The sequence below is a fragment of the Oncorhynchus masou genome, chromosome 30, assembly GCF_036934945.1.
Source record: "Oncorhynchus masou masou isolate Uvic2021 chromosome 30, UVic_Omas_1.1, whole genome shotgun sequence".
In the NCBI taxonomy this organism is placed as follows: domain Eukaryota; kingdom Metazoa; phylum Chordata; class Actinopteri; order Salmoniformes; family Salmonidae; genus Oncorhynchus; species Oncorhynchus masou.
Window position 1 is genome coordinate 31,547,774 of NC_088241.1, and position 10,166 is coordinate 31,557,939.

Below are 10,166 nucleotides of genomic sequence, written 5' to 3' on the forward strand. Positions count from 1 at the left end.
AGTGCATCTCAACAATTGTGCTCTGTGGCCAGCAGCCGGTTAGCTCCGTTGGTTAGAGTGTGTGATACGCTGCTCTCTGAAAGTAAGTAATGTCTTCTTTTTTATCTGACATTGTGGCATCAGTGTTTACATGAGAGTTTCTTGTCATTGTTACATGACAGTTTCTTGTCATTATTTTACATGACAGTAGGTTGTTGAAAGACAAGGCTGCAATGAAGTGTGAACTGGAGCTTTCTTGGATCCACAAAAAAATGTGTTTTTGGGGAATGCGGGCATCGATCCCAATAATACCTATTGCATGCTAAGCAAACACAATACCAATTGATTAAATTCCCCGGCTGTTTGGAATTGCCACAAGGAGCAAACAAGAGTGTCCAGTCTTGTCAGGCTATGCTGTTGGTGGACTTGTTAGTTTGCGCTCCAGCACTTGCAGAGAGGCTCAGTGCATCTCAACAATTGTGCTCTGTAGCCAGCGGCCGGTTAGCTCCGTTGGTTAGAGTGTGTGATACGCTGCTCTCTGAAAGTAAGTGATGTGTTCTTTTTTATCTGACATTGTGGCATCAGTGTTTACATGAGAGTTTCTTGTCATTGTTACATGACAGTTTCTTGTCAATGTTTTACATGACAGTAGGTTGTTACATGACAGTAGGTTGTCGTAAGACAAGGCTGCATGAAGTGTGAACTGGAGCTTTCTTGGATCCACAAAAAAATGTGTTTTTGGGGAATGCGGGCATCGATCCCAATAATACCTATTGCATGCTGAGCAAACACAATACCAATTTATTAAATTCCCCGGCTGTTTGGAATTGCCACAAGGAGCAAACAAGAGTGTCCAGTCTTGTCAGGCTATGCTGTTGGTGGACTTGTTAGTTTGCGCTCCAGCACTTGCAGAGAGGCTCAGTGCATCTCAACAATTGTGCTCTGTAGCCAGCGGCCGGTTAGCTCCGTTGGTTAGAGTGTGTGATACGCTGCTCTCTGAAAGTAAGTAATGTCTTCTTTTTTATCTGACATTGTGGCATCAGTGTTTACATGAGAGTTTCTTGTCATTGTTACATGACAGTTTCTTGTCATTATTTTACATGACAGTAGGTTGTCGTAAGACAAGGCTGCAATGAAGTGTGAACTGGAGCTTTCTTGGATCCACAAAAAAATGTGTTTTTGGGGAATGCGGGCATCGATCCCAATAATACCTATTGCATGCTGAGCAAACACAATACCAATTGATTAAATTCCCCGGCTGCTTGGAATTGCCACAAGGAGCAAACAAGAGTGTCCAGTCTTGTCAGGCTATGCTGTTGGTGGACTTGTTAGATTGTGCACCAGCACTTGCAGAGAGGCTCAGTGCATCTCAACAATTGCGCCCATTTTAGCTAGTGGCCTGTTAGCTCATTTGTTTAGAGTGTGGTGTGCTAATAACGCCAAGCTCATTGCTTCGATCCCCATACTAGCTATATGTACACTTTGATTGTCAAAATTGTGTCACATGCATGTAAATTGTCAATTGTGCCACATAATAAATTTAATTCAATTGCCGAAATAGCTCAGTTGGGAGAGCGTTAGACTGAACATCTAAAGGTCCCTGGTTCGATCCCATCCTTTGGCATTTGTATTTGTTCTTTCTATATGCTCTGGCTTCAAGGAAACTATCCACAACTTTGTTTGTGGGCCTCAATGGTGTGCCACGCTGCTTCTCTGAAAGTAAGTAATGTCTTGCTTTTTCATCTGACATTTTGACATCAGTGTGACAGGATAGTTGCTTCCCATTGTTACATGACAGTAGGTTGTCGTTAAGACAAGGCTGCATGAAGTGTGAACTGGAGCTTTCTTGGATCCACAAAAAAATGTGTTTTTGGGGAATGCGGGCATCGATCCCAATAATACCTATTGCATGCTAAGCAAACACAATACCAATTGATTAAATTCCCCGGCTGCTTGGAATTGCCACAAGGAGCAAACAAGAGTGTCCAGTCTTGTCAGGCTATGCTGTTGGTGGACTTGTTAGATTGCGCTCCAGCACTTGCAGAGAGGCTCAGTGCATCTCAACAATTGTGCTCTGTAGCCAGCGGCCGGTTAGCTCCGTTGGTTAGAGTGTGTGATACGCAGCTCTCTGAAAGTAACTAATGTCTTCTTTTTTATCTGACATTGTGGCATCAGTGTTTACATGAGAGTTTCTTGTCATTGTTACATGACAGTTTCTTGTCAATGTTTTACATGACAGTAGGTTGTCGTAAGACAAGGCTGCAAATGAAGTGTGAACTGGAGCTTTCTTGGATCCACAAAAAAATGTGTTTTTGGGGAATGCGGGCATCGATCTCAATAATACCTATTGCATGCTAAGCAAACACAATACCAATTGATTAAATTCCCCGGCTGCTTGGAATTGCCACAAGGAGCAAACAAGAGTGTCCAGTCTTGTCAGGCTATGCTGTTGGTGGACTTGTTAGATTGCGCTCCAGCACTTGCAGAGAGGCTCAGTGCATCTCAACAATTGTGCTCTGTAGCCATCGGCCGGTTAGCTCCGTTGGTTAGAGTGTGTGATACGCTGCTCTCTGTAAATAAGTAATGTCTTCTTTTTTATCTGACATTGTGGCATCAGTGTTTACATGAGAGTTTCTTGTCACTGTTACATGACAGTTTCTTGTCAATGTTTTACATGACAGTAGGTTGTCGTAAGACAAGGCTGCATAAAGTGTGAACTGGAGCTTTCTTGGATCCACAAAAAAATTTGTTTTTGGGGAATGCGGGCATCGATCCCAATAATACCTATTGCATGCTGAGCAAACACAATACCAATTGATTAAATTCCCCGGCTGCTTGGAATTGCCACAAGGAGCAAACAAGAGTGTCCAGTCTTGTCAGGCTATGCTGTTGGTGGACTTGTTAGATTGCGCACCAGCACTTGCAGAGAGGCTCAGTGCATCTCAACAATTGCGCCCAGTATAGCTAGTGGCCTGTTAGCTCATTTGTTTAGAGTGTGGTGTGCTAATAATGCCAAGCTCATTGCTTCGATCCCCATACTGGCTATATGCACACTTTGATTGTCAAAATTGTGTCACATGCATGTAAATTGTCAATTGTGCCACATAATGAAGTTAAGTGAATTGCTGAAATAGCTCAGTTGGGAGAGCGTTAGACTGAAGATCTAAAGGGCCCTGGTTCGATCCAGGTTTTCGGCATTTGTATTTGTTCTTTCTATATGCTCTGGCTTCAAGGAAACTATCCACAGCTTTGTTTGTGGGCCTCAATGGTGTGCCACGCTGCTTCTCTGAAAGTAAGCAATGTCTTGCTTTTTCATCTGACATTTTGACGTCAGTGTGACAGGATAGTTGCTTCCCATTGTTACATGACAGTAGGTTGTCGTTAAGACAAGGCTGCATGAAGTGTGAACTGGAGCTTTCTTGGATCCACAAAAAAAATTGTTTTTGGGGAATGCGGGCATCGATCCCAATAATACCTATTGCATGCTAAGCAAACACAATACCAATTGATTAAATTCCCCGGCTGTTTGGAATTGCCACAAGGAGCAAACAAGAGTGTCCAGTCTTGTCAGGCTATGCTGTTGGTGGACTTGTTAGTTTGCGCTCCAGCACTTGCAGAGAGGCTCAGTGCATCTCAACAATTGTGCTCTGTAGCCAGCGGCCGGTTAGCTCCGTTGGTTAGAGTGTGTGATACGCTGCTCTCTGAAAGTAAGTAATGTCTTCTTTTTTATCTGACATTGTGGCATCAGTGTTTACATGAGAGTTTCTTGTCATTGTTACATGACAGTTTCTTGTCATTATTTTACATGACAGTAGGTTGTCGTAAGACAAGGCTGCAAATGAAGTGTGAACTGGAGCTTTCTTGGATCCACAAAAAAATGTGTTTTTGTTGAATGCGGGCATCGATCTCAATAATACCTATTGCATGCTAAGCAAACACAATACCAATTGATTAAATTCCCCGGCTGCTTGGAATTGCCACAAGGAGCAAACAAGAGTGTCCAGTCTTGTCAGGCTATGCTGTTGGTGGACTTGTTAGATTGCGCTCCAGCACTTGCAGAGAGGCTCAGTGCATCTCAACAATTGTGCCCAGTATAGCTAGTGGCCTGTTTGCTCATTTGTTTAGAGTGTGGTGTGCTAATAACGCCAAGCTCATTGCTTCGATCCCCATACTGGCTATATGTACACTTTGATTGTCAAAATTGTGTCACATGCATGTAAATTGTCAATTGTGCCACATAATGAAGTTAAGTGATTTGCCGCAATAGCTCAGTTGGGAGAGCGTTAGACTGAAGATCTAAAGGTCCCTGGTTCGATCCCGGTTTTCGTCATTTGTATTTGTTCTTTCTATATTCTCTGGCTTCAAGGAAACTATCCACAGCTTTGTTTGTGGGCCTCAATGGTGTGCCAAGCTGCTTCTCTGAAAGTAAGTAATGTCTTGCTTTTTCATCTGACATTTTGACATCAGTGTGACAGGATAGTTGCTTCCCATTGTTACATGACAATAGGTTGTCGTTAAGACAAGGCTGCATGAAGTGTGAACTGGAGCTTTCTTGGATCCACAAAAAAATGTGTTTTTGGGGAATGCGGGCATCGATCCCAATAATACCTATTGCATGCTAAGCAAACACAATACCAATTGATTAAATTCCCCGGCTGCTTGGAATTGCCACAAGGAGCAAACAAGAGTGTCCAGTCTTGTCAGGCTATGCTGTTGGTGGACTTGTTAGTTTGCGCTCCAGCACTTGCAGAGAGGCTCAGTGCATCTCAACAATTGTGCTCTGTAGCCAGCGGCCGGTTAGCTCCGTTGGTTAGAGTGTGTGATACGCTGCTCTCTGAAAGTAAGTAATGTCTTCTTTTTTATCTGACATTGTGGCATCAGTGTTTACATGAGAGTTTCTTGTCATTGTTACATGACAGTTTCTTGTCAATGTTTTACATGACAGTAGGTTGTCGTAAGACAAGGCTGCAATGAAGTGTGAACTGGAGCTTTCTTGGATCCACAAAAAAATGTGTTTTTGGGGAATGCGGGCATCGATCCCAATAATACCTATTGCATGCTAAGCAAACACAATACCAATTGATTAAATTCCCCGGCTGCTTGGAATTGCCACAAGGAGCAAACAAGAGTGTCCAGTCTTGTCAGGCTATGCTGTTGGTGGACTTGTTAGTTTGCGCTCCAGCACTTGCAGAGAGGCTCAGTGCATCTCAACAATTGTGCTCTGTAGCCAGCGGCCGGTTAGCTCCGTTGGTTAGAGTGTGTGATACGCTGCTCTCTGAAAGTAAGTAATGTCTTCTTTTTTATCTGACATTGTGGCATCAGTGTTTACATGAGAGTTTCTTGTCATTGTTACATGACAGTTTCTTGTCAATGTTTTACATGACAGTAGGTTGTCGTAAGACAAGGCTGCAAATGAAGTGTGAACTGGAGCTTTCTTGGATCCACAAAAAAATGTGTTTTTGGGGAATGCGGGCATCGATCCCAATAATACCTATTGCATGCTAAGCAAACACAATACCAATTGATTAAATTCCCCGGCTGCTTGGAATTGCCACAAGGAGCAAACAAGAGTGTCCAGTCTTGTCAGGCTATGCTGTTGGTGGACTTGTTAGATTGCGCACCAGCACTTGCAGAGAGGCTCAGTGCATCTCAACAATTGCGCCCAGTATAGCTAGTGGCCTGTTAGCTCATTTGTTTAGAGTGTGGTGTGCTAATAACGCCAAGCTCATTGCTTCGATCCCCATACTGGCTATATGTACACTTTGATTGTCAAAATTGTGTCACATGCATGTAAATTGTCAATTGTGCCACATAATGAAGTTAAGTGAATTGCTAGCTCAGTTGGGAGAGCGTTAGACTGAAGATCTAAAGGTCCCTGGTTCGATCCCGGTTTTCGGCATTTGTATTTGTTCTTTCTATATGCTCTGGCTTCAAGGAAACTATCCACAGCTTTGTTTGTGGGCCTCAATGGTGTGCCACGCTGCTTCTCTGAAAGTAAGTAATGTCTTGCTTTTTCATCTGACATTTTGACATCAGTGTGACAGGATAGTTGCTTCCCATTGTTACATGACAGTAGGTTGTCGTTAAGACAAGGCTGCATGAAGTGTGAACTGGAGCTTTCTTGGATCCACAAAAAAATGTGTTTTTGGGGAATGCGGGCATCGATCCCAATAATACCTATTGCATGCTAAGCAAACACAATACCAATTGATTAAATTCCCCGGCTGCTTGGAATTGCCACAAGGAGCAAACAAGAGTGTCCAGTCTTGTCAGGCTATGCTGTTGGTGGACTTGTTAGTTTGCGCTCCAGCACTTGCAGAGAGGCTCAGTGCATCTCAACAATTGTGCTCTGTAGCCAGCGGCCGGTTAGCTCCGTTGGTTAGAGTGTGTGATACGCTGCTCTCTGAAAGTAAGTAATGTCTTCTTTTTTATCTGACATTGTGGCATCAGTGTTTACATGAGAGTTTCTTGTCACTGTTACATGACAGTTTCTTGTCAATGTTTTACATGACAGTAGGTTGTCGTAAGACAAGGCTGCAATGAAGTGTGAACTGGAGCTTTCTTGGATCCACAAAAAAATGTGTTTTTGGGGAATGCGGGCATCGATCCCAATAATACCTATTGCATGCTAAGCAAACACAATACCAATTGATTAAATTCCCCGGCTGTTTGGAATTGCCACAAGGAGCAAACAAGAGTGTCCAGTCTTGTCAGGCTATGCTGTTGGTGGACTTGTTAGATTGCGCACCAGCACTTGCAGAGAGGCTCAGTGCATCTCAACAATTGCGCCCAGTATAGCTAGTGGCCTGTTAGCTCATTTGTTTAGAGTGTGGTGTGCTAATAACGCCAAGCTCATTGCTTCGATCCCCATACTGGCTATATGTACACTTTGATTGTCAAAATTGTGTAGTCAATTGTGCCACATAATGAAGTTAAGTGAATTGCTAGCTCAGTTGGGAGAGCGTTAGACTGAAATCTAAAGGTCCCTGGTTCGATCCTGGTTTTCGGCATTTGTATTTGTTCTTTCTATATGCTCTGGCTTCAAGGAAACTATCCACAGCTTTGTTTGTGGGCATCAATGTTTGCCACGCTGCTTCTCTGAAAGTAAGTAATTCTTGTTTTTCATCTGACATTTTGACATCAGTGTGACAGGATAGTTGCTTCCCATTGTTACATGACAGTAGGTTGTCGTTAAGACAAGGCTGCATGAAGTGTGAACTGGAGCTTTCTTGGATCCACAAAAAAATGTGTTTTTGGGGAATGCGGGCATCGATCCCAATAATACCTATTGCATGCTAAGCAAACACAATACCAATTGATTAAATTCCCCGGCTGCTTGGAATTGCCACAAGGAGCAAACAAGAGTGTCCAGTCTTGTCAGGCTATGCTGTTGGTGGACTTGTTAGTTTGCGCTCCAGCACTTGCAGAGAGGCTCAGTGCATCTCAACAATTGTGCTCTGTAGCCAGCGGCCGGTTAGCTCCGTTGGTTAGAGTGTGTGATACGCTGCTCTCTGAAAGTAAGTAATGTCTTCTTTTTTATCTGACATTGTGGCATCAGTGTTTACATGAGAGTTTCTTGTCATTGTTACATGACAGTTTCTTGTCAATGTTTTACATGACAGTAGGTTGTCGTAAGACAAGGCTGCAATGAAGTGTGAACTGGAGCTTTCTTGGATCCACAAAAAAATGTGTTTTTGGGGAATGCGGGCATCGATCCCAATAATACCTATTGCATGCTAAGCAAACACAATACCAATTGATTAAATTCCCCGGCTGCTTGGAATTGCCACAAGGAGCAAACAAGAGTGTCCAGTCTTGTCAGGCTATGCTGTTGGTGGACTTGTTAGTTTGCGCTCCAGCACTTGCAGAGAGGCTCAGTGCATCTCAACAATTGTGCTCTGTAGCCAGCGGCCGGTTAGCTCCGTTGGTTAGAGTGTGTGATACGCTGCTCTCTGAAAGTAAGTAATGTCTTCTTTTTTATCTGACATTGTGGCATCAGTGTTTACATGAGAGTTTCTTGTCATTGTTACATGACAGTTTCTTGTCAATGTTTTACATGACAGTAGGTTGTCGTAAGACAAGGCTGCAATGAAGTGTGAACTGGAGCTTTCTTGGATCCACAAAAAAATGTGTTTTTGGGGAATGCGGGCATCGATCCCAATAATACCTATTGCATGCTAAGCAAACACAATACCAATTGATTAAATTCCCCGGCTGCTTGGAATTGCCACAAGGAGCAAACAAGAGTGTCCAGTCTTGTCAGGCTATGCTGTTGGTGGACTTGTTAGTTTGCGCTCCAGCACTTGCAGAGAGGCTCAGTGCATCTCAACAATTGTGCTCTGTAGCCAGCGGCCGGTTAGCTCCGTTGGTTAGAGTGTGTGTGATACGCTGCTCTCTGAAAGTAAGTAATGTCTTCTTTTTATCTGACATTGTGGCATCAGTGTTTAAATGAGAGTTTCTTGTCATTGTTACATGACAGTTTCTTGTCAATGTTTTACATGACAGTAGGTTGTCGTAAGACAAGGCTGCAATGAAGTGTGAACTGGAGCTTTCTTGGATCCACAAAAAAATGTGTTTTTGGGGAATGCGGGCATCGATCCCAATAATACCTATTGCATGCTAAGCAAACACAATACCAATTGATTAAATTCCCCGGCTGCTTGGAATTGCCACAAGGAGCAAACAAGAGTGTCCAGTCTTGTCAGGCTATGCTGTTGGTGGACTTGTTAGTTTGCGCTCCAGCACTTGCAGAGAGGCTCAGTGCATCTCAACAATTGTGCTCTGTAGCCAGCGGCCGGTTAGCTCCGTTGGTTAGAGTGTGTGATACGCTGCTCTCTGAAAGTAAGTAATGTCTTCTTTTTTATCTGACATTGTGGCATCAGTGTTTACATGAGAGTTTCTTGTCATTGTTACATGACAGTTTCTTGTCAATGTTTTACATGACAGTAGGTTGTCGTAAGACAAGGCTGCAATGAAGTGTGAACTGGAGCTTTCTTGGATCCACAAAAAAATGTGTTTTTGGGGAATGCGGGCATCGATCCCAATAATACCTATTGCATGCTAAGCAAACACAATACCAATTGATTAAATTCCCCGGCTGCTTGGAATTGCCACAAGGAGCAAACAAGAGTGTCCAGTCTTGTCAGGCTATGCTGTTGGTGGACTTGTTAGTTTGCGCTCCAGCACTTGCAGAGAGGCTCAGTGCATCTCAACAATTGTGCTCTGTAGCCAGCGGCCGGTTAGCTCCGTTGGTTAGAGTGTGTGATACGCTGCTCTCTGAAAGTAAGTAATGTCTTCTTTTTTATCTGACATTGTGGCATCAGTGTTTACATGAGAGTTTCTTGTCATTGTTACATGACAGTTTCTTGTCAATGTTTTACATGACAGTAGGTTGTCGTAAGACAAGGCTGCAATGAAGTGTGAACTGGAGCTTTCTTGGATCCACAAAAAAATGTGTTTTTGGGGAATGCGGGCATCGATCCCAATAATACCTATTGCATGCTAAGCAAACACAATACCAATTGATTAAATTCCCCGGCTGCTTGGAATTGCCACAAGGAGCAAACAAGAGTGTCCAGTCTTGTCAGGCTATGCTGTTGGTGGACTTGTTAGTTTGCGCTCCAGCACTTGCAGAGAGGCTCAGTGCATCTCAACAATTGTGCTCTGTAGCCAGCGGCCGGTTAGCTCCGTTGGTTAGAGTGTGTGTGATACGCTGCTCTCTGAAAGTAAGTAATGTCTTCTTTTTATCTGACATTGTGGCATCAGTGTTTAAATGAGAGTTTCTTGTCATTGTTACATGACAGTTTCTTGTCAATGTTTTACATGACAGTAGGTTGTCGTAAGACAAGGCTGCAATGAAGTGTGAACTGGAGCTTTCTTGGATCCACAAAAAAATGTGTTTTTGGGGAATGCGGGCATCGATCCCAATAATACCTATTGCATGCTAAGCAAACACAATACCAATTGATTAAATTCCCCGGCTGCTTGGAATTGCCACAAGGAGCAAACAAGAGTGTCCAGTCTTGTCAGGCTATGCTGTTGGTGGACTTGTTAGTTTGCGCTCCAGCACTTGCAGAGAGGCTCAGTGCATCTCAACAATTGTGCTCTGTAGCCAGCGGCCGGTTAGCTCCGTTGGTTAGAGTGTGTGATACGCTGCTCTCTGAAAGTAAGTAATGTCTTCTTTTTTA

General features: G+C 43.4%; 3 non-coding genes across 3 annotated transcripts; all 3 read left to right on the plus strand.

Moving 5' to 3' along the window:
* Positions 1-1,530: 1,530 nt before the first annotated feature.
* On the plus strand, positions 1,531-1,603 carry trnaf-gaa (transfer RNA phenylalanine (anticodon GAA)). Its single transcript has one exon. It is a non-coding gene; the product is annotated as a tRNA-Phe (tRNA).
* A 1,500-nt stretch (positions 1,604-3,103) lies between these two features.
* On the plus strand, positions 3,104-3,176 carry trnaf-gaa (transfer RNA phenylalanine (anticodon GAA)). The gene has a single exon. It is a non-coding gene; the product is annotated as a tRNA-Phe (tRNA).
* A 1,060-nt stretch (positions 3,177-4,236) lies between these two features.
* On the plus strand, positions 4,237-4,309 carry trnaf-gaa (transfer RNA phenylalanine (anticodon GAA)). The gene has a single exon. It is a non-coding gene; the product is annotated as a tRNA-Phe (tRNA).
* The last annotated feature ends 5,857 nt before the right edge of the window (positions 4,310-10,166 follow it).